This window comes from Solanum stenotomum, unplaced genomic scaffold (assembly GCF_019186545.1).
Source record: "Solanum stenotomum isolate F172 unplaced genomic scaffold, ASM1918654v1 scaffold10327, whole genome shotgun sequence".
NCBI lineage: Eukaryota > Viridiplantae > Streptophyta > Magnoliopsida > Solanales > Solanaceae > Solanum > Solanum stenotomum.
In genome coordinates this window covers 78,946-102,144 of record NW_026021018.1, presented here as the reverse complement: position 1 = coordinate 102,144, position 23,199 = coordinate 78,946, and the positions used below count along the sequence as shown (strand labels likewise).

The window sequence follows — 23,199 nt, the reverse complement described above, 5'->3', positions numbered from 1 at the left end:
AGACACGAAACTCAAGAACTCCATACCCTCGATGAGCATAATGTTCTTAAGAGCTTGAATGACATGTTGTTCTGGGTAGACGTAGAAAAAAGAAGAACCAGAGAAGGATGGGCTCAAATTTTCTCTAAGTTGAGAGAAGAAAATATCCAGTGGATGTTTGACCGTTTCATCTCGAAAGATGCCATAGTACGGGGAGACATACAACTTGTGCTTCCCCTACAGGTATTCCAGGTATTCGCCCGTATGCGCCCATCCGGGTCCTGATGCAGTTCGGAAGAAGACAGACTACACCTCTAGAAGCATACTATCGTATCTATGTGTTCGACATCGGGTATGATAGACTGCCTGAGGCTTCAGAGATGTTGAGAGAATGGAAAAGAGCAGTGCGAATGAAAGACGCTACCATTGCCGCGGATCGATTTAACGCTGGGTACGATGAAACCTACAAAGCTTGGTTGAAGGGCAATATAGAAGGTATCTCCTTCTTAGTTCCGAACATTTACCGCAGTGTGGAGGATAAAGAGTCCTAAACTTTGTTAGAATTAAGAGAGGTTAAAAGGGAAGCTCAGGAAATGCACGATGAATTTCTCCGTAAGCAAGAGAAGGATAAGTACACCCTCGAGAGTGTAACTCGAGAATTAGAAAGCTTGAGAAGCGAATTGGGAGAGCTTAACTTATGGATTGGAGATAAGAAAAGTGGAATGTGTCTCGAAGACTGGGAAGAGAAAGGCAGCCGGAGCGAAGGATACTTGCTAATGATTCAATATAGGCAACAACATCTCATGGCACAAAACAAAAGGAACAAATCAGAGGCGGGGCCACCGAGAACATTTTAGTGGATTTTGCCCTTACGTGGGTTTTTCTATGTGTATTTATTGTTGTTTGCCCTTGTTTGGGATTGTCTTTCTTCTATTTTGGTACTCTTTTCAAATGACCCTTGCGTGGGCCTTTCCTTTTGTGTTTTCCGTTTATTCCCTATTTCCCTCTGCTAATTGTCGCTTTTGAACGTTATTTTATATGCGAAATTTGCTTTGAGGTAACAGAATGTTTCAATTCTACACATACATCTTTCAAATGCGCTAGGCCTACCCTTGGCATAAAAGGCCCCCCTACCTGTTTAGGACACGCGATATATGCTTATGTGTTTTAACTGCTCATATGATATGTTGCTTTGGATAGGGACATTTTTAGCCCACTCCTTTTCAATTTTTTTTTGAAATCTCCACAATGCCAAAATACAAGTCACTACCAAAATGTCCGACCAAAATTCAATGAGTCTTGAGTTTCTTAGCCAAAAATAAAATCCTACTACCAAATCCTAAAACGTTACTCTGGCATCTCAGGAAAGGTAAAATTGTTGCTAAGATGGAAAAGGGCAAGATTGTCAAGTTGGAGACGACTGAGGAGAATTTAAGGATGAAACTGCGCCGATTCAAACAAGAGATTCGAGAAATGGGAAAAAGAAGAATGAAAGTAGAACTAGCCACCGCAGCTGCGCAAGCAAAAAGTGCAGCACTAGACACGGAGTTAGCGGCTACGATGGCAAGATATGCTATCATGAACGAGGAGACGGTCGCTATACGAAAGGAATATGTTGTCTTTAACAATGATATAACCATGAGGCTTCAGAAGATACGCGGAAAATGCTCTTTCTTCAATCAAGAAACCAATAGTGGTCCCAAAGACACTCACCCTGGAGCTACTGGAGAAGATACCGATAAAAAAATCATCTATATGCCTCCCTTCCTGGGACGTTTGAAAGGAGGAGACAAAAAGATCACTCTCCCAGCTTATGAGTGGACTCATAGCGTGGGGGTAAGAGTCGTGCCGTGTGCTCTTATTTACGAGCACCTTAAGGCTTCACACATACTAATGCCTCTCGAAGGAACCACTTTTGGGTTTGGGGATGAAAGCTCTCAAAAGACGTGTGCCTACCACCTGAACCAAAGAGGACACACTATAGAAGAATGTGTGGAGCTTAAAGAAGCAATCCGTAACCTGATCAACGTTGGGGAGATCCCGTACATGTGGGGTGAGAACATCGTCCTTACCTGTGACCAACCGGAGCCCAGTATGTCGGTCACTGAGCACACTTTGTTTTATTGTCACTACTTCACACCTTTTAAGAAACGTTGTTGGGTATCTACAATCTGTTGGTTCGAAAAAAGTCTTGGCCTCTATCAGAAAGGATGACGAAACAATCGATCTCGTTGGGATTGAAATATGGAAACCCTGCCCTTATCATGATGCCATAGATCACAACATTGGAAGGTGCCTCGGGTTTCGCTATGACGTGGAATCCCTCATCAACATGGGAAAAATTCAAGTTGAGTTTACCCCCAGTTATTAATGTTGCAATAGTCAGAAGAAGAAGCTTTGATGAAGGCACCATCTATCTTTTAGGAATTTTATTGTCTGTTTTTTACTTTCCTTGTAATCACCAGAAATGAATGAACGAAAATGAGAATTTCCATTTTGTATTCGAACTACGTAGGACCTGAATTCTCCTTGGGAGATACGTAGGCAGCCTTTCAAGGCCGGGCCCCCATCTTTTTAAAATTTTCTTTTCCCCTTCATTCTACAAGGAAATATTGAGTGTAGATGAACAGATGCCAGAAGATGCAACAAGAAGACCTTAGCTCAACGCAATTTAACCTTCCTGAGTCAATAGCCCCAGAATAAATGAGTAAATTCCTGCTTGTTCAAAAATCAGTCCCCGTTATTCTTGGGTTAACATGTTCTCAAACGAAACAACTCTTATGTGTTTATATGCCCTATATGTGATATTTTGTATTATTTGTCCTTAATCAAAACTAACAGATTTGCCTTTGAGTTGTTTTCCTCTACAGGTAGTTAGAACTGATATGTGTTGATAAGCTGGCTAAACACCCCTATTTTACAAGATCAAAAGGGCCAACAGATTCCTTCCCCAGTCAAAGTTCTCGAAAAGGCAAGTCAACAATGGGTGATAACAATGAAGAGATTGACCTTATTGATGTTGTTGTGGCTCAGCCCATCGTCGCCGATCAGAACGAGTTAATTATACAGTTGATGCAACAGATCACTAAGATGCGGTTCGAAATGTAGAGAAGGCAGGATCTGCCTAATCCGGTTTTTGCTCCGGCAGATGGAAGACCTCCACTTCACTTTCCTCATTCAGGTGCGGAACAGGCTCAAAACCCACCCTCCAGTCCTGCTCAAAACCCCTCAATCATTGACCTAACCAACCAAAATCCCCATTATGCCTCCGCCTCTTATCAAACACCACCCCCTCCTTAGAATACCAACATCCAAGTGCCACTTTCTCTCCAAATTTCCAACCTCCAAACTGGCCCACCCCCTCAAAGCCAAAAGGTTGACAACCCGCAAACTTCCCTCCGTCACCAACATCAACATACCAACGCCCAAACTTTCCCTCAAAACTACCAAGCCACTTAAAATACCCAAAGCCCCTCCATTGCTCCACCCCTACCTCAGAAAGCCACTTTCCAAATCCCGATCCCCCATGAGCATACGCCAATGGTTCTGAGCTCGACCACTATGAGGAACGAGAGAGAGTGTGGAAGTTAAAGGAAGAAACCGCTAAGCTGTATATGAAGGAAGAGATCCGAAAGGCCATGAAAGAGTTGCAGTGTATTCCTGAAGTCATCGATTTGGTCCTTCCGAAAGGGTTCAAGGTGCCAAAATTTGACGTTTTTGGAGCAATAGGGAACCCCTTAGCGCATCTGAGGGCCTACGGTGACCAGCTCGTGGGAGTTGGATGAGATGAAGCTCTACTGATGCGACTTTTTAGCCGGCGTTTGAGTGGAGAAGCTCTGGAATGGTTTACGTCCCATGAAACAAGGCAGTGGCCTAGCTGGAATGCTCTGGCTAAGGACTTTATCTAACGATTTGCCTACAATGTAAAGATCGTTCCTAATCGTTACTCATTGGAAAAAATGAAGCAGAAATCCAATGAAAGTTACAGAGAATTTGCATACAGATGGAGAAAGGAGGCAGTTAGAGTTCGGCCTCCTATGTCTGAGAAGGAAATTATCGAAGTATTTGTGCGGGTTCAAGAACCCGAATATTATGATAGAATCATGTTGCTTGTTGGAGCGAAATTTGCTGAGATAGTCAAGGTAGGTGAGGCTATCGAAGAAGAAAAGAGAAGATGTGTGTTCTATCTCTTATGAGGGGAAGAAGACCCCAAGGAAATCATCGTCATACCAAGGTTGCTCTCGACCTTCACAAAGTTCGTACTCGGCTTGTCATACCCAGGCTGATTACCAAAACACCCCTCCCCCCAGTTATTAAAATACCTCTCCCCTCAATTATTAAAATACTTCTCCTCCTGTCTATCAAACTCTCCCTTATATCTACCAAACTCCCCCTCCAGTTTACCAAACTCCACCTCATCACCATCGGAACGTCTCCCTCAACTGTGCCAACGCTCATGCAAATTACCAAACTCCTCCCCCAATGTACCAAACCCCAGCTCCACTTTACCAAAATACCCTATCGAACTACCAAGTTCCACAATCAAATTACCAAACAGACTCATATCCTAGATATCAACCCCCCCGTCCAAACGCCCCAAGTTATCGTCAAATGCCTCCCCCTCAACAAAGCAATTACGATCCTTTCCGTCCTAGATTTGAGAAGTATCCTGCTAGAATTTTCACTCCGCTCATTGAAAGTCGAACAAAGCTGTTCGAGCAATTAACTGCGGCAGGATATATTCATTTGGTGGGGCCTAAGACTGTTGACACTAGTTCAAAGTTTTACAGACCTGACAAGAGGTGCACATATCACTCCAACAATGTTGGACATGATACTAAGGACTGTATCAACCTGAAGCATAAAATCCAATACATGATTGACCAGAACGTGGTCTTTCTTCAGACAGTCGAACCCAATGTCAATAGTAACCCTTTGCCAAATCATGGAGGTGTCATTATCAATATGATACATATGATGATTGGTGCGTGACGAAGGCGATAGTTCCGATCGCTTCTGATGAACTGTAAAGGGCTGTAGCTTCTTTGAGCATTAGGGAGAAGAAAAAGTTTGTGATTTTGACACCCTTGAAGGCTGTTGCCTTGGTGCCACGAGAGACTTTTGCCCAATCGAAGTTTGTTATTGAAATGACTGCTACCCAGGGTATGATCAAATCCGGTAGGTGCTACACACCGGAAGAGTTTGCTCAAGGAGGGAAAAAGAAGGACCAAATAAAAAGGCCGATCAGTGAAGTCGAGGCCGAGGAGTTTGAAGAAAAATGCAGCCAGAAAGATTATTCTATTGTAAAGCATTTGGAGAAAACGCTGGCTCAGATTTCATTGTGGGCCTTGTTGATGAGTTTGAAAAATGCATAGGCAGGCTCTGATGAGGGCTTTGGATGATACTTATGTGCTTGTGGGTACTGACAGTGACAATCTAGGACACCAAATCAGTTTTTGTAACGAAGAGTTACCCTTTGAAGGCAAGATGCACAACAAAGCTCTACACGTCACCATTAAATGTCGGGACAAAGTTATAAATCATGTTTTGGTCGATGATGGGTCCGTTCTCAATATCTGCCCGCTTTCGACTCCTAAACAACTGAAATTTGACTTGGGAAAGGTTCAACAAAACCAGGTCAATGTGAAAGCTTTTGATGGAGTGCAGAGAGACACGATGAGGGCAGTAAATTTGGGAATTCAAATGGGTCCTGTAGAGTTTAATGTAGAGTTCCAGGTGTTGGACATCAACACTAGTTACAACCTGTTTCTAGGAAGACCGTTTATCCATATGGCGGGGGCTGTGCCGTCTACCCTTTACCAATTGATAAAATTTGTTTGGAAGGACCAGAAATTGGTCATTCATTGCGAGGGGAGTCACTCCAATGGGTATGCGTCGTTCGTTAATGAGGATTCCTGAGGTTACGATTTCTAAGCGGTGGAGCTGTAAATGCCACCGGTGATGATTTTGCTCTACAACCCCCTATGCCTTCTGTGTACAAGATAATTGCTACTGTCATGCTCCAGAATGGTTTCAAGCCAGGTTTTAGATTGGGGATGTGTGGTCAAGGAATTGTCGAGTCTATTCAAGTTTCTGCCAGAGAAGCAAAGTTTGGTTTGGGGTATGTCCCCACAGATGATAAAACTGATATGAAGAACAAGAGTATTGATCAAGCATTGGCCAGGCCAATTCTTCATTTGTACCAGTCATTCCCGGTGCGAGGATACATCAATGATGATGGTCTCGGGGAAGGAATCTGGGGCCTTTTTGAGGAGATTGATGTGGCCATCGAGGAAGAGATTGGACATCAGGCATCCGTGATGCAGAACCTGAGGAGCAATTGCAGAACTGTACCTCCACACTGCTCCTGATTTCCCGTGCAGCTTCGTAGAAAAGACACGTGGATTTGTTTATTTTTTAAATTGGTGGTAGTCTGGAAGTGGCCCGAGACCCACCATTTATGCAGTTTTTATTTGTTTGAAGTTTTTAAATTCCCTTGTGATGTTTAAAAAAGCAGAATGACCCTCGGCCATGGCTAAAGTTTGTGCTTGTTTTTCAATTTAAATGAAAGCTTTTTTTTTTTATCAAAAAATAGTTTATTTATATGTTTATATTTTACTTTTCTAAATTTGTCTGTTTATGATTTCAGTAATAATAATTTAAAACCTGCCAATGTCATGTCATGAATCGAGTGAACAAAATGAGGCAGGTGATGATGAGTGCGGCGAATATGAAGAAGAAATTGAGGCACCCGAACATGTTGCCAAAGAATTTCGACAATTTGAGAATCAACACAAGCCGAATTTAGAAGAAACTGAAACTGTGAATCTCGGAGATAAAGAATGTGTTAAAGAAGTAAGAATCATCATCCATCTGACCGAATCTCAAAGAAGGGACCTGATTCGTTTGCTTAGAGAATACATTGATGTGTTTTCCTGGTCTTATAGAGATATGCCGGGGTTGAGTACGAATATGGTGTCCCATAAGTTGCCAATTAACCCCTATTTCAGTACAGTTAAACAAAAAACTCGAAAGTTCAAGCCTGAGTTGAGTTTAAAGATCAAAGAGGAGATTACCAAGCAGATCGAGTCTCAAGTGGTTGAAGTGACACAATATTCGACTTGGTTAGCCAACGTTGTTTCGGTTGCCAAGAAAGATGGAAAGATCAGAATTTATGTTGACTATAGAGATCTCAACAAAGCAAGTCTAAAAGATAATTTTCCATTGCCAAACATTCACATTCTCAGTGATAACTGTGCTAAGCATGAAATGCAGTCGTTTGTGGATTGTTATGCGGGTTACCACCAGTTCTTAATGGATGAAGAAGATGCGGAAAATACGACTTTCATTACGCGTTGGGGTGTATATCATTATCGAGTGATGCCGTTTGGTCTAAAAAATGCTGGTGCTACTTACATGAGGGCTATGATGACCATCTTTCATGATATGATTCACAAGGAGATCGAAATGTATGTAGATGATGTCATAATTAAATCACGCGAGAGTTCGGATCACTTGACTCACTTGAGAAAATTCTTTGATCGTCTACGCCAATAAAATTTGAAGTCAAATCCCGCAAATATGCTTTTGGAGTGCTAACTGGCAAGTTGTTGGGATTCATAGTCAGTAGCAGGGGCATAGAACTTGACCCTTCCAAGATCAAGGCAATCCAAGAATTATCCCCTCCGAAAACTAAAAAAGAAGTGATGAGTTTTTTGGGAAGGTTGAACTACATCAGTCGATTTATAGCTCAGTCCGCCCTGGTGTGTGAGCTAATCTTCAAGTTGTTGAAAAAAGTGCTTTGGCCAAGTGGACCGGAGAATGTCAAACTGCTTTTGACGCCATCAAGAATTATTTATTCAATCCTCCGGTGTTGGTCCTTCCTCGAGAAGGAAGTCCTTTGTTGCTATATCTATCTGTCTCAGATAATGCCTTTGGATGTGTGTTTGGTCAACATGATAAGACTGGGAAGAATGAGCGATCCATTTATTACTTGAGCAAGAAATTCACTCCATACGAAGCTTGTTACACTCTTTTGGAGAGAACATGTTGTGCTCTGACTTGGATTGCTCATAAATTGAGACATTATTTGTCTTCTTATACCACATATCTTATCTCCCGAATGGATCCGTTGAATTATATTTTTTAGGAAGCAATGTCGACCGGGAAGTTGGCTAAATGGCAAATGCTTTTGAGTGAATTTGACATTGTGTATGTGACTCAAAAGGCGATAAAAGCACAAGTCTTGGCTGATCATCTTGCGGAGAACCCGGTTGATGAAGAGTATGAACCGCTCAAGACTTATTTCCCCGACGAAGAGGTTGCATTTGTGGGTGAAGATATTTTTGAAGCATATCCTGGTTGGAGAGTATTCTTTGATGGAGCAAGGAATCACCAAGGAAGAGGTATCAAAGCAGTCTTAGTGTCAGAATCCGGTCAGCACTATCCTATGGCGGCTAAACTCCTATTTGATTGCACAAACAACATGGCAGAATACGAAGCTTGTATCCTTGGTTTGAAGATGGCCATTGACATGAATGTTCATGAGCTTCTGGTTATTGGAGATTTAGATTTGTTGATTCATCAGGTTAAAGGAGAATGGGCTGTGAAAAACCCAAAGATCACACCGTATGTGCGGTATATACAAAGGTTGTGCAAGAGATTTCGTAAGATTGAGTTCAGGCACACTCCCAGGACACAAAATGAGTTAGATGATGCTCTTTCCACGATCGCATCGATGATTAAACATCCGGATACAAGTTATATTGATCCAGTGGATATAGAGGTAAAAGAGCATCCTGTCCATTGTTCACATGTTAAGGCAGAATCAGATGGTTTACCTTGGTACTTTGACATAAAAAAATATTTGGAAATCGGGACTTATCCCGAGAATGCGATGTTTAATCAGAAGAAGTCGATACGCCGTATGTCCCTTAATTTATTTCTAAGTGAGGAAATCTTTTATAGGAGGACTCCAGATTTAGGTCTTCTTAAATGCATGGATGCTAGTGAAGCTGCAAAACTTCTTGAACAGATACATGCTGGAGTTTGTGGTACTCATATGAATGGACTCACTTTGTTAAGGAAAATCCTTCGAGCCGGCTGTTTTTGGATGACTATGGAGTATGATTGTTGCAAGTTTGTGCAGAAATGTCATAAAATGTCAAGTGCATGGTGATTTGATTCCAGTGCCGCCTTACGAACTTAATGATATGAGTTCACCTTGGCCTTTTGTAGCTTGGGGCATGGATGTCATTGGTCCAATAGAGCCAACCGCCTCTAACGGACGCATATTCATTTTGGTTGCCATTGACTACTTCACCAAGTGGGTCGAAGCAGCTTCGTACAAATTGGTAACCAAGAAAGTTGTAGCTGATTTCGTTCGCAACAATTTGATATGTAGGTTTGGAGTGCCAAAATCCATTATTACAAGATAATAGAGCAAATCTCAACAGTCATTTGATAAGAGAGATATGTGAGCAATTCAAAATTACTCATCGAAATTCAACCGCTTATCGTCCCCAAATGAATGGAATTGTAGAAGCCGCCAACAACAACATAAAGAAGATTTTGAGGAAAATGATTGATAATCGCAGAGGTTGGCATGAGATGCTGCCGTATGCTTTGTTGGGTTATAGAACGACCGTCAGAACGTCAATCGGAGCTACTCCATACTTGCTAGTATCTGGAATAGAAGCCGTTATACCTGTCAAAGTTGAGATACCTTCATTGAGAATCATCCAAGAAGCTGAATTGACTGATGCTGATTTGATTCGCAAGCGGATTGACCAGTTAACACTGATTGACGAGAAAAGAATGGTTGCCGTTTGTCATGGTCAACTGTATCAACAGAGAATGATTCGTGCTTTTCACAAGAAAGTAAGAGCCAAAATGTTTGAAGTTGGTCAGTTGGTCCTTAAACGTATTTTCCCTCATCAGGATGAGTACAAAGGGAAATTCGCACCGAATTGGAAAGGACCTTACATGGTTCGCAAAGTATTATCTGGAGGTGTCTTGGTCCTGTCGGAGATAGATGGCACCGAATGACCGAAACCAATCAACTCAGATGCTATCAAAAAATACTATGTGTGAAGATTCAATTTGTATTTCTATTTATTTCCTTGTAATCGTTCTATCTGCTTGTAATAATTTTGTTTAAAATTTTATCCCCTTTGTGAATGAACTATGTCTGACCTGAATTGTCAAGAATGAGATACATAGGCGGCCTATGTCGGCCTCAGTCACTCCTTTACCCTTTTTAAAATTTCTTTGTAATTTAACTACGTTCGACCTGAATTCTCAAGAATGAGAAACGTAGGCGGCCTATGTCGGCCTCAGTCACTCTTTTACCCTTTTTAATATTTCTTTGTATTTGAATTACGTTCGACCTGAATTCTCAAGAATGAGATACGTAGGTGGCCTATGTCGGCCTCGGTCGATTTCTTTGTAAATTTCTTATTTTTGTTAATCCTCGAGAGGGGGAACTACGTTTGACCTGATTCCTGCCTCAACGTGATACGTAGGTGCCACAAGGGCTCGGTCATATATCCCGTAAGATTTCTATTCTTCTTTACAATAGAAACTGGGACAAATTTTTTGAGAGGGACTCAAAAATTCTCAAGAAGAAGATCTCTCTAACAAAGTCGAGACTGAAACTATTTCAAAATTTGCAACTGGGACAAATTTTTTGAGAAGGACTCAAAAATTCGGAAGAAGAAGATCTCTCTAACAAAGTCGAGACTGAAGCTACTCCAAAATTTGCAACTGGGACAAAATTTTTAAGAGGATCTAAAAAATTATGTGATTTGATCACCGATGGTTAAAGATACGCCAAGACAGTTAACTAGGACAGAAATTTTGAGGATGACCTCAAAATTCCAACAGGGTTTTTCGGCAATTTAGAGCAACTTTGAATACTTCCCAGCAAGTGATCATATAGACGTCGACGCATCAACCTCAAAGACGTTCATTAAGCTTGACGTGACATGACACTTGGCAATAACATTTTCCAAACATTACTTTTGAAAATCTATTTTTCTTAAAAACATTCCCCTCATGTTTAAATTGTTTGCATAAAAATATTTTGTCTTATCTATCAAGAAGCGGGAGATCAGAAAAATGAATCGGGGATAGTAAGACAAAGAGTAGACAACCGAAGAGATCAACACAGATCAATTCATTTTGCAAACTAACAATTTTTCTGTGGATGCAGGTCTATAGGTTTGCCTCAAAATCAACATGTCCTTCCATTCTATGAATATGGAGAAGTCAAAAGGCGAGAGCTCCCCAAAGTTGAAAATTTTTCTGTGGATGCAGGAAATATTTTATGCTGCTTATATCAAAGATTTTGGAATATAAATAACATCATTTCATTCAATTCCCAACAAGGCGAAGTCCATAATGAACGTACAACTATGGTCTGAGATGGAACGAACGAAAGCCGCGAAGAGATCTATATTATTATTTTCCAGCGACTAAAGATACCTGGAAGACTTTTATCTGCATTATATTGTCAGATATGATAATATTCTTACCCGAAGAGTTATTTATATCGTATTGTCAAATGAGATGATACCACTACTCCGAGGGTCATTTTTATTTATATTGTCGATTGAGACGATACCTCCATCCAAAAGATATCCAGGAGATCACCTATGTTGCTCGGTGAAGAATTATCTTCGTTCGGTATCAGGGAGGCATCATAAAAGGATTCATGCATCGCGGGAAAAGATCATGCATAACAAGAGTAGGAAATAATGCATTGCGAGAAAAGAGTCATGCATCCAGAGAAAACATTCATGTATCGCGGGGAAAAATTTCATGCATCGCGGGAAAGAAGTCATGCATCGCAAGAAAATCAACATCAGCTGCATCATTTTCTTTGCAAAAATGACTTCAACAGAACTATCAACATATTATATCAGCCTCTTTTGTTACTTTGACATCAAAAGAAAAGTACATTGAAGATTATATTGCAAATACGAGACGCAAGATTTATTTGCTTTACGTCAAACTCGATGAAGTTGACGTCAAATGTTCAAGGAGAGCAATTAAGTGTCAACACGGTAAAAGACAACACTATTTCTCTATTTGAATTGCATTTTTATGCTAATGAGTTTTATCTCAGTCTTTGTCTAGAGCATCCGAGAGGATGAGTTCTCAAAACCAACCACAGGTGCGGACGACATAAAAAATGATGCAGCACAACGTGGAACATTTTCTCAGTAGCGAACTGGGACATAGTCCAAAGAGGAGTGCCAAACTCTAGGGACGCGAGTAAAAGGGCGACTTCCACCACAATCAAACCACACCCCTATCAGAAGGCATGTGGGGTTTCCTTTAGGTTTCCTGGTTTTAGTTTTGCATCCAGAAATGTCACGCCCCGAGCTACCCCCAAGACGCGGACACGGGACCTAGGACCACAAGTGATCCCAAGCTAACCCTGATGGCATGATCATGAGCATACTAAAGAAATCAAACTGATGCGGAAGCTAATTCATAATTAAATCTGAAAAGATGGGGAATACCCATATACTATAACTGAATATATGAAATCTGAGAGTTTAATACAAAAGAAATATCAGATTCAAAACACTAAGCTGAATCTAACTATGTCTGAAATAAGCCTCTAAACTGACTAGAAATGCTGGGACAGGCCCCAGCTAAGTCTAGCAAAACTGAAACTAAAGACTAAAACACTGAAAAGAAACTCATGACTATTGTCCCCGAAGAATGAGGACTCACCAACTGATTCTGCTGAACTGAAGATCGGGAATCGATCTAAGCGTGATCTGGATGCTGAGAACCTGAACCTACATCACGAGAAGATGTAGCGCACGTATGCGTCAGTACTTGAAAGGTACTGAGCATGCAGGATAGAGTAAAGCTGAAATAACATATAACTGAACAAAGCAATAAAGCAATGAAATAATCTGAACATGATATAGATACTGAAAATACTGAATACTGAGCTAACTGATGCAATGACCAAATTTATAACATGCTGAGACTGAATACTGACTGTACTGAAATATGGTCAATGCAATAGAGTCTGACTGAACTGTGGGAGCTACTAATAACCGACATAAAACCACATGAGCTAAATGTGGAGTCCGATGTATACGCCCCATCGAGAGGACCCAATATACCCTGCCAGAGGTATAGAGGCATGCTGGCGTGATCACTAAACTGATGTTGCCCACAGAGGGGACTTACACCTACGTGGCTCGTAGTTCTGGGACTATATGGGTACGCTGAAACCCTAGTCCAACTCGGTATTATGCTACTCCCAATGAATTAAGTAGTTAACTGGTTATGACTGAATTTCTGTAAATACTGGATAGCTCGAACTGAACATGCAAACTGAGAATGCAACAATTAATCTGATAATGAGGCATTCATAAACTGAGGCATGTATAACTGAATACTGAAATATCTGACCTAGCATGTGTAATTCAAGAACTAAAGAAATACATAGCTAGGGTTCTGAAATTCATGCGATAAACTGAGCAATAACATGATAATCTGATTTGGAACATTAAATAACTAATTCATGATGATCTGTTGAAATTCTAGAAACCCTAGGTCTGTTCATAATCATGGAATCAAGAATCTGACTGAATTCTAGGGACCTAATGGGCGAAAGGAACCCACTAGTGAAATCCCACATACCTGGTGACGAATTCCACGGAGAAATCTTTCGATTTCGGGGCTGGAACTGAAGAAACCTCGCTGCGTTCTTGAACTAGGGTTCTTGACCTTTTTCTCCTCTCTTGCTTCTAATTCTTCTAAGTTTGATTAATGATTTGACTTAGGTAAGTTCTAGTTATGTTTCTAGGCTTAAACTAATTAAAACCTCATGATTTAGGGTCTAAACGACGTATCTTAGGGGTTAAACGAAATAGAAAAAGACCAAAAGACCCTTAAATTAGCTATTGTCGGAGTGACTGACGGACCTGACTGACGGTCCGTCAATCAATCGACGGTCCGTTGATTGGGTCCGTAGGTCGAGTCTGCCCAACAGGTCTTCACTAAAACGGGCATAACTTTTTACTCGGAGGTCGGAATTTAGCAAACTCGGTGGCGTTGGAAATATAATTCAATTATCTATCTAACCATAGGTTATGGGACACATAATTCATTTTGTGCTAAAATTTATGACCATCTGAAGTTGACCCATCAGAATTTTCAGCTAACTGGCTGCTAACCTTCGATCTACGGTCAGACCTACGGACCGTGGATCGAACGACGGTCCATGCTGGTCAACCGTAGCTCATGTCAGAGGCTGGGTAAGGAGGTCTTGATCCACGAACACAGACCACGGACCGTGGTCTGATCTACGGACCGTGGGTCTGTCCGTGAGTCGAGACTTAACCAATTTTCTGAGTTGGCTGGGGAGGGGTTGCAATGGTGAACCACGGACCACCAGCATGGGCCGTGGTCTGACCTACGGTCCGTGGATGGTGACCGTAAGTTGCACCTGCAACTTCTCAAAATCTGCACTTTTGTCTATTTTGAATACGGGGTGTTACAAGAAATTTTGGGGTCTCTACCGGAAGCAGCCTTCCAATCTGAGTGACAATGCACCAAGAGCTTTGGAAATTATGTCCGTGTAAGTTCTTAATTATGAGTGTGCAGTGCACCACATTCATGACTAAGAGGTTGCAAGCCTCATTTTCATGCTCGACTTACTTCGTCACTCCTCTAGATCTAGAGGTCATCTTGTATAATAGATTTTCTTTTCAACCGATTGAGTCGAACTACAAGCAACCTGATTCCCTAAGTTGAGGGATATGTAGGCGGAATCAGTGTTGAAAACTCGGCTGTATTCCAACATTCGCTCATAAATCTTATTCCCGAGCATTCTGATCTCTTCATAATCCGATATCGGGATGACCTTTGAATTCTTTCAAATCGTGCGTTAAATCAAGCGTATCGAACTACAAGTACCTTGAATTCTCATATAGCGTGAGATATGTAGGAAACCCATTTCCGGGGATCGGCCATAATTCACAAAGTCCATACCAAAATCCCTTTTCCAAAAATGAAGATGTGGTCGGTCAAAATTGGATTAGTCAATTTCATTTTCCTCGAATTTCTTGCATCAATCCAAGTAAAATGAGGGACAGTTGTTGACACCCAATTTTGACCCTTCCCAATATAAATTAATCGTAGAGCTTCTTCCATTTTTGAACGATCTAAAACAATTAGTTTTATAAATTTTGAAATTTTTTTGTGAGTTTCTTTAAATAAATTATGTCACTTATTATAACTTTTAGATAATACTTATATTTTACATATTTATATATATGATTAATAAATTATGTCAATTTCGTTCATATCAATTCAATTTGGTTACATCTTTAATCTACATGGCCTTTTTCCTATTACAAATCTAGCCAATCTTTTACCTCCATCTAAACCCATTTTAAGAGAAGTTTTGGGCCTATTCAGATTTTAGCAATTCAGCAGCCCACCAAATAACCCAAAAATCGGCCCATTTTCTCCTTTTCCTACAACCTTTCCAGCAGCCCACAACAATTCCATTCAAAGAAACAATACAACATACAACACCAATACCCGGCCCACTATCAATTTCCAATACAACAACATACCAAATTAGCCCATTAAATACAACAACATACCAATATAGACCCCACCTCTGTACTTCGTTCTTCTTCCCAGCAAACCTAGAAGCGAAACCCAGAAATCCAGCGGTAAATCACGACCCAGCTCAGCGACTCTATGCGACATTTTCACGTCTCCCAAATGGCGTTAATTCCATTAGAGGAAAAGCAGGAGAGATCAGGTTCGTTGTCTTCTTCCTCCCACGTCCCTTTCAATTTGTACAATGACAGCAACATGCAACAAGCACGCGTCTTACCCCCTTTCCTCCTCCGGAATGGGGCGATTTTGCAGAGAAATGTATGTTTGCCTCTAATGGTGAAATTTTTTTTAGATTTGAAATTCGAGTTGGACTCAATTTCTATCCGTTTCCCCCCCTAATATCTACCCTAATTTCCCTCTATATGAACATCTTCTGTTCATTTTTAAGGGGTCAAGGAATTGAGGAAAGAAAAATAGAGAAAAATTGGAAGAGAACAGTGAGAAAAAATGGGGAAAAGTTGGGAGAAAATTTGGAAAAGGTTGGAGGAAATAGTGAAAAATGCAACTTGCATCTTAGATTAGTATAATGAATAGGCATAAAATGATTTCTTTCTCGTTCATTGCTTGTCGGGATTCATAGGAGTACTCGAAGTTCACTTTGTGTGGTGGAATAAATAGTTTCAGCTCTTCACCGTCTCGGTTCGCTACCCGGAAGAAGGTAACACCTCCTCCTTTATAATATTTTTTTTGTCTGTTATATTTCAAAAAATGTGTTTCCAGTGTCTCGGAGGTCTGTGTTGTTGCTGCTTGTCATTGAGTTCTTGGTATCCTGATATGTTGTGTATATGTTTTAAATGATTTCATTGTCGACTCATGATGTCGATTTCAACTTTGCAATTTTCATGTTTAGTTCATACTCATTCATACCTCATTTTAGTGTTAGTATTCATGTTATCTTTGTTAGGATTGTTTAAGCGTGTCAAACAGTGATTGTCGAGGCCTCATTCTGTAGATTTCTTGTGTCCGTGTTGTTACCATTGCTATATCTATTACTTGAAATAAACATTTTTATCTTTCACCCCTTTTATGAAACTGTGAGTGCTAAAAGGTCTGTTTCCACCCATGCCTAGAATTAGTTGATCTATTATACTACTTTGCTAGTATTATGTGCTAGTTTTTGGTTCATTGTTTAGGATTCTTAGCTTCTTTTAGTGTCATATGACCATATTGCTACTTTTCTCGCTGCCTGTTGGTCATTGCTGGGTAGAATACTCGCTCTTTTAGTTTCTTGATGTTGCTCAAATGTGTGAAACTTTATATCAAGCTTGTTCTTTTTTTTATATATTTATTATTTTGTTCACAAATGGTCCTTTTAGCTACTTTGAACTCTGTAGAATACACTGCTTTAATATTATGCAATTTACTATGGAAATTGAATCTTTATTTTATGTTCTAGCTAGTAGCTTTCTGGTATTAATGTGCTACTGTCTCATGTTAAAAAGAAATGGAATTCATCCTTTAAATGTTTGGAGTTCATTATTATTATTAAATTGCATGTTTAGGATTCTGCAAAGAATGATGCTAAGTTCTAGCAGGTGTCTTTGATATGATGTAGCTCTTATGCTTCTCCTTAAGGAAATTTACTTTGACTACCTTATTTAATTGAATAATAATTCTCAAGACCACTGTGTTTGTTTTTGAATAAATGCATGCCTGTATTATCTTTCTCAAGGTAGACATTTTATGTCATATAACTAATGTGGGAATTGTTTTGATCTTATCTGCTCAAATTGCTCGAGAATTGTGATTTAAATTCATTTTCTTTTATAGCCATTTACTAATCTCTTTCTCTTCCTTCCGCTATTGCATGTAAAATCTACCCGAGTTCGCCAAGAACTCACTCCTTCCTTTGCATTTCGGGATAGTCATAAAAAACTCCAATTCCTTCATTCAAGTCAGCCATCCATTAAAACTGACGAACAGGCCCCGGAGCTGGAAAGATGTGCAAGCAATCAAGAGTTGAAAAGATTGGGTCGAAGGCCCACTCTTTATTATTTAAATTTGTATTTTTGTTATTTCGGGCCCAATCCCTTGTCCTTTAATTATTAATATTCTATTAGAAGTTTAGGACATGTGAAGAATGGGCCAAAGGCCCAAAGGAAATTATTTCTTTTAATTTTGGACAGGTGCCACTCAAATGGGCCAAAGGCCCAAAACGAAAATGGGCCCAAATTCTGGCCCAGGCGGACAGGAAAACCAGATTTGGGCCCAAATCTCTTTCCCTGTTGTTTCTTTTTTCATTATGTTTATTTACTTGTTAATATTTTCCATCAATCTTATAGTCGAAAATTCAAATCCCAAAAGACACCCATTTTGAATCAATTACTTAACCAAATTATTCATCTCTTATTTTAACTTAAAAAATAAATAAATAATTTTACAAAAGGCTCCACTCATGTAATGTTTCAATATTTCCCCTTTCCTCCCCTAAAATGGTCTTAACTATAAATTTGTTCAATTCAAGCTCAAGTTAATCTATTTTTAGACAAATAATTAATCGTCGGATAACCGCATTAGCGGGAGTTCTAGGTGCTTTAAAATCCTTTCTAGAACACTAATATGAACCCCCGAACCTCATTATATTTTCATTAGATTTCTGTTTTAATCTTTTGAAAAAGTATTTTTTCTTGATTTTACTTCAAAAATTAAGTGGCGACTCTAAAACCAGTCCAATTATATATTTTTAAATAAAACAATCAAGATAAACCCAAACAAAACTTAGAATGTTATAAAGAAAACATTCAATTAGCCAATAAGGCAAACTCAAGTCTGAACATAAGATAATAAAATGAAAAGAGTAAAGAACTAACATCTGACTGTCTATGAAGCCTCTAAACAACTGAGATGGATGTCAGGACAAGACCCACGATATCTTAATGAACTAATAATAATACTGAAAGTAATAAAAGGGATCCTCCGGAATGCAAGGAGGCTCACCACAAGACTCTGAGTGCTCAACTGGATCAACGATGCGCTGGATACTGATCCTTGTTACCTATGTCTGCATCATTAGAAGATGCAAGCCAAATGACATCAGTACATTGAATGTACGAGTATGCGAGAGGAATTCTAAAACATGACATAAGCTTGAAAGGAACTGAAGAATTTGCCTGGCTCAACTCTACTCATTTCAATATAAAGCAGTAATGTAAATACAATATAAAGAAAAACTTTTAAAACATGGATGTTAACTCTTTATATTTAGAAATACAATAATACTCTGTGTGTATGCAAAGATATAATATAACTCTGAAATGTATATAAAAATACATATAATAAACTGTGTATATAAGAATACAAATACTTCTGTGGGAGTTTCTCTAACCGACAACCATTACGTAAGAGCTATTGTGATGATACAACGTTTTGCCTCACACTGCTAGGGCCATCCTATAATACCTTGCCGAGGGTATACAACCTAAATTACTAAGTGAATCCATTAGTCTATACTAAAAAGCACTAAAGGAATCATCTAAAAAATATGACCTTTTTCTACCCATGATGGCTACATGGTTTATGGGGGCTGTGAGTTGTCTGAACTCTCCCTCATATCGGTGCTTAATACTATTCCCAAAATATGATACTAGCTCTTATGTTTAAAAACATACTGCTTTTTGTGATTTGAGATAATTGCTCAAAAACTTAGCTCAAAAGCTACCTTGGAAATCAAAGTTTCCCCTCTTGCTTAATTGTGAAAGCTTTTACTCTTTACTGAAAACTAGCTCAAAGGCTCTTTGGAAATCAAAGTTTCCTTTCTTGTTTAAATGTGAAAATATTTTAAAACTCTTTGGGAATACATAGTCCCCATATACTTCTTTGAAGAAATGAACTTCAATCTTTACTCTTTACTCTTTACTCAACTTGAACTTTAAGAAGTCTTAAAACAAAGTTAAAACATTTGAAAAAAAGACTTTTGGAAAACTCTAAGAGCTTCTCTTAACTTGACTCTTACTTCTCTTGACTTTGATCTTAACTTTCCTTGAATTGAATTATGGATTCAAGGTTCATGATCTCATGTTTATGGATGATTTCATGATGTTTAGACATACCTTAGAGTGTTAGACATACCTCTGAGAGGCGCGGGGCGCCAGCCCTTGAAATTCAGAGAGTGACTTGGGGTGCTCTGGCTGGTGCGGCTCCCCAGAGGTCAAAATTCAGAGGCCCCTTCTTGGGGCTCTGAGAGTGCCGACGCCCTAGGATCCTACCCCAAGTGCTCCCCGGTTTTTCTTCTTCATTTTTCATCTCTAAATCCTCTAATTTCACTTGGTTCTTTCCCCAAACACTTAGAATCGATTATATGTTCAAAGTATGAAAGATTCTACTCGAAATCACACCCAAAAATATGAATCGAACTCGAGAAACTTCAACAACACAAACCCACAAGAATTCAAACAAATTTCATCAAGAACTCATAGGATTTACTTTCAAATCAAATAAACTTCACTGAATTGAATCATGATTGGCGCGTGGGTGAACTAACCCAATGCTATGTGATCTCACATACCTCGTAGGATTGAATCTTTGGCGAAATCCACATTCAAACTTGAACGTTCTTGACGAATCTTGCCTTTTCTCCTTTCTCCAAGCCCTAGTGTGAACTTCAACTTTTCTAAACTGATCTAATTCTGATTTGACCCCAATTAAACTCCTAAAAACGGATTAAGATAATTGGGAAAGGGAATCTTTATCAAAAAAAAAGATAATTGGGAAAGGGAAAGACTAAAATACCCCTCCAAAATCCGGTTTAGACTTTCCTTAATTGAACATCCCAACTTCAAATGGGCATATCTCACTCATACAAACTCGGAATCGCGCAAACTCGGCGGCGTTGAAAAGATTATTCCAAGATATTTCCTACGATATCTGGAAACACACCTAACTCATTCTGAGTCAGGAGTTATGGTCATTTGAAGTTGACCAAAAATTCAACTTAACATACTTAACATATTTTCCAGATATTTATATTCTTTACAAAAATGACTATTTCCAATTCTTAACTTCTTCATAGTTATTTCAATTTGCGAGATGTTACATGTTTCCATGACGCTGTCTGTATAAACTACTTGTCTTGATTGCAATATTTCTTTGAAAGTTACCATAGGACTTTCTAATTGCAAGCTATACTTGCTCGAGTCATACTTGATTGCAAGCTTATTAAAAAAAATCGGAGTAGTATTAAATGAACATCCACAATTCTATATGTCTAACAATCCCCATTATTTTATTATCATAAATTGATAGGGCAAAAAATATGACTTTTCTTAGATGAGCCAAGTAAATATGGCGTTTTGTTCAAGTTCATCGTATCGTGATTGGTATTATCTTCATTAATGGGGTTCTGTCGAATACTTATTGTTCCAAAAAATATAGAGAAAAAGAAAATGGGAAACCTCATCAATAAGACAAATGTTTAGATAGTTAACCAACTGATTTATTAAGATTTATAACTATTATAATAAAACATAGCGGTGGTTTCAAATTAGATTTGATATTAGTTAAATTTTTTTTATCTTAACCATAGTTAGGTGTTTCACCCAATTTACTATTATTTGCAAAAGATATAGCGATTGAGATAAGACACAACTACTCCTAGATTATGATCAAAATTTCAGAGACATATCCTAACTAAACTAAGGTCCTAGTACTCTCAAATTCATTTTTTTGGGTACTCTTTATACACCTTTTGACTTACGTGGCACACTTCGTGACTCATGTAGTTGAGACACGTGAGAGATGTTTGGATGTCATGTAAGCCAATAAGGTATACAAAATTACAAAAATATGGATTTTTTTTTGGGGGNGGGGGGGGGGGGGGGAGTAATACGACCTTAGTTTAGTTAAGATGTGTTTTTGTAATTTCGGGTCATAGGGTAGGGGTACTTGTGCCTTATCTCAGATTTGATGAGGACAAAAAATGAATAAGAAAGGAAGAAATATATAACAAAGAAGAATAGTTAATTTTAAAAATGATTTTACCTGATTTAAAATTAAATTAATCGAATTTCAATATAAGTACCGAATGTCGTACATGAAAAACAAGAAAAAAAATGCTCAATTTGAGTTTTTTCGTCGTATTGAATGGAACCAGCCATTTATTATCGTATAATTCATTGACTCCATCACAGTACTAGATTTGAACTTTCTACATAATTTTAATATTTTCTTCATATGGACCAATATTACATTGTTATATACTTTAATATAATATTCCATGAAGTGTTTCACAGGGTATGACTGTATTCTATACAAAATTAACATAAATATACAATTTAATAATACAAATATGAAGTCTTCCTTGCCCTCTTCTTCTTGTCTACTCTCCCCGTGTTAAGTTATGTGATGGTGTTTAACATAAATATACAATTTAATAATATATTTTTTAAAAAAGTATTTGTGGTCAAAACAGAGTTGCAGGGGAAACCGATTTGAATTTATGTCAAGGCGTTCGACTACAAAAGCCATACATGCATCTTATAAGAAATTGTTGGATCAATACAATATAGAAACAAAAAAAGGGAGTACTTACACATGGTAATTATTAACCTAAAAAGATATATGATAAAGTCGCCCGGGAGATCTTTTGGAGATGTTTGGAGTTTAGAGGTGTATTTATGGCTTACATTAAGGTTATTAAAGACATGTATGTGGAGAGAAAACCTGAGTTAGGACCGTGGGAGATGACTCAAAATATTCCTTGATATCGTGATGGGATTGCACTATGGATTAACCCTTAGCATATTCATTTATGCCTAAGTGATGAATATATTGGCATTATATATTTAAAAGGAGGTGTGGTGATGTATGTTATTTGCAGATGACAGTATTGATTGACGAGTCGTGTAGTGGAGTTAATGATAAATTGAAACTTTGGAGAGCACCCATGGAGTCTAAAGGTTTTAGGTTAAGCATGACTAAGATAGAGCACCTCGGAGTGCAAGTTTGGTGACGTGAGGCATGAGGTAGAGATGGAAGTAAAGGTTGATACACTAGTAATATATACCCAAGAGAGAAAATTGCAAGTATGTTAAGTCTGTAATTTAAGGAAACTGAGAAATTGATGATGATATTGCACACCGTATAGGAGCGGTGTGAGTGAAATTGAAGCTCGCCAATGATTAAAATATAAGTTTTACAGACGGTGGTTAGACCAACATTATTGTATGAGGTTGAGTGCTGACCAATCAAGAATATCCACATTCAGAAGATGAGGGTAACAAATACGAGAATGTTCATATGGGTGAATGGACATATAAACTAAGAGAGATATGATTAAGAACAATATTATACATGCCGGGATAAGGTGAGAGTGACCTCCATGACTGAGAAGATGATGAAAGCGAGATTGAGATGATTTGAAGACTAGGAGTGAGTTGTATTAGTGAAAAGGTGTGAGAGGTTGACTATAGTAGAAGTCTATTTGAAACAACTTATTTATCCAGCAAAGATAGAGATAAGGTATGCATACATATATAGTCGTTTAAGTTAAAACTCATTTAGGAACCAAAGGAAAGAAAACAAGACTTGTTCCTAACATGAAGGCAAATTAAGTTACTC

The 23,199-nt window shown here is 38.8% G+C and overlaps 1 protein-coding gene across 3 annotated transcripts in view; it reads right to left on the bottom strand.

Moving 5' to 3' along the window:
• The window catches only part of LOC125849767 (glucan endo-1,3-beta-glucosidase), a 77,262-nt gene that overhangs the window by 9,540 nt on the left and 44,523 nt on the right, over positions 1 to 23,199 (bottom strand). The gene's annotated exons all lie outside the window — the stretch shown is intronic.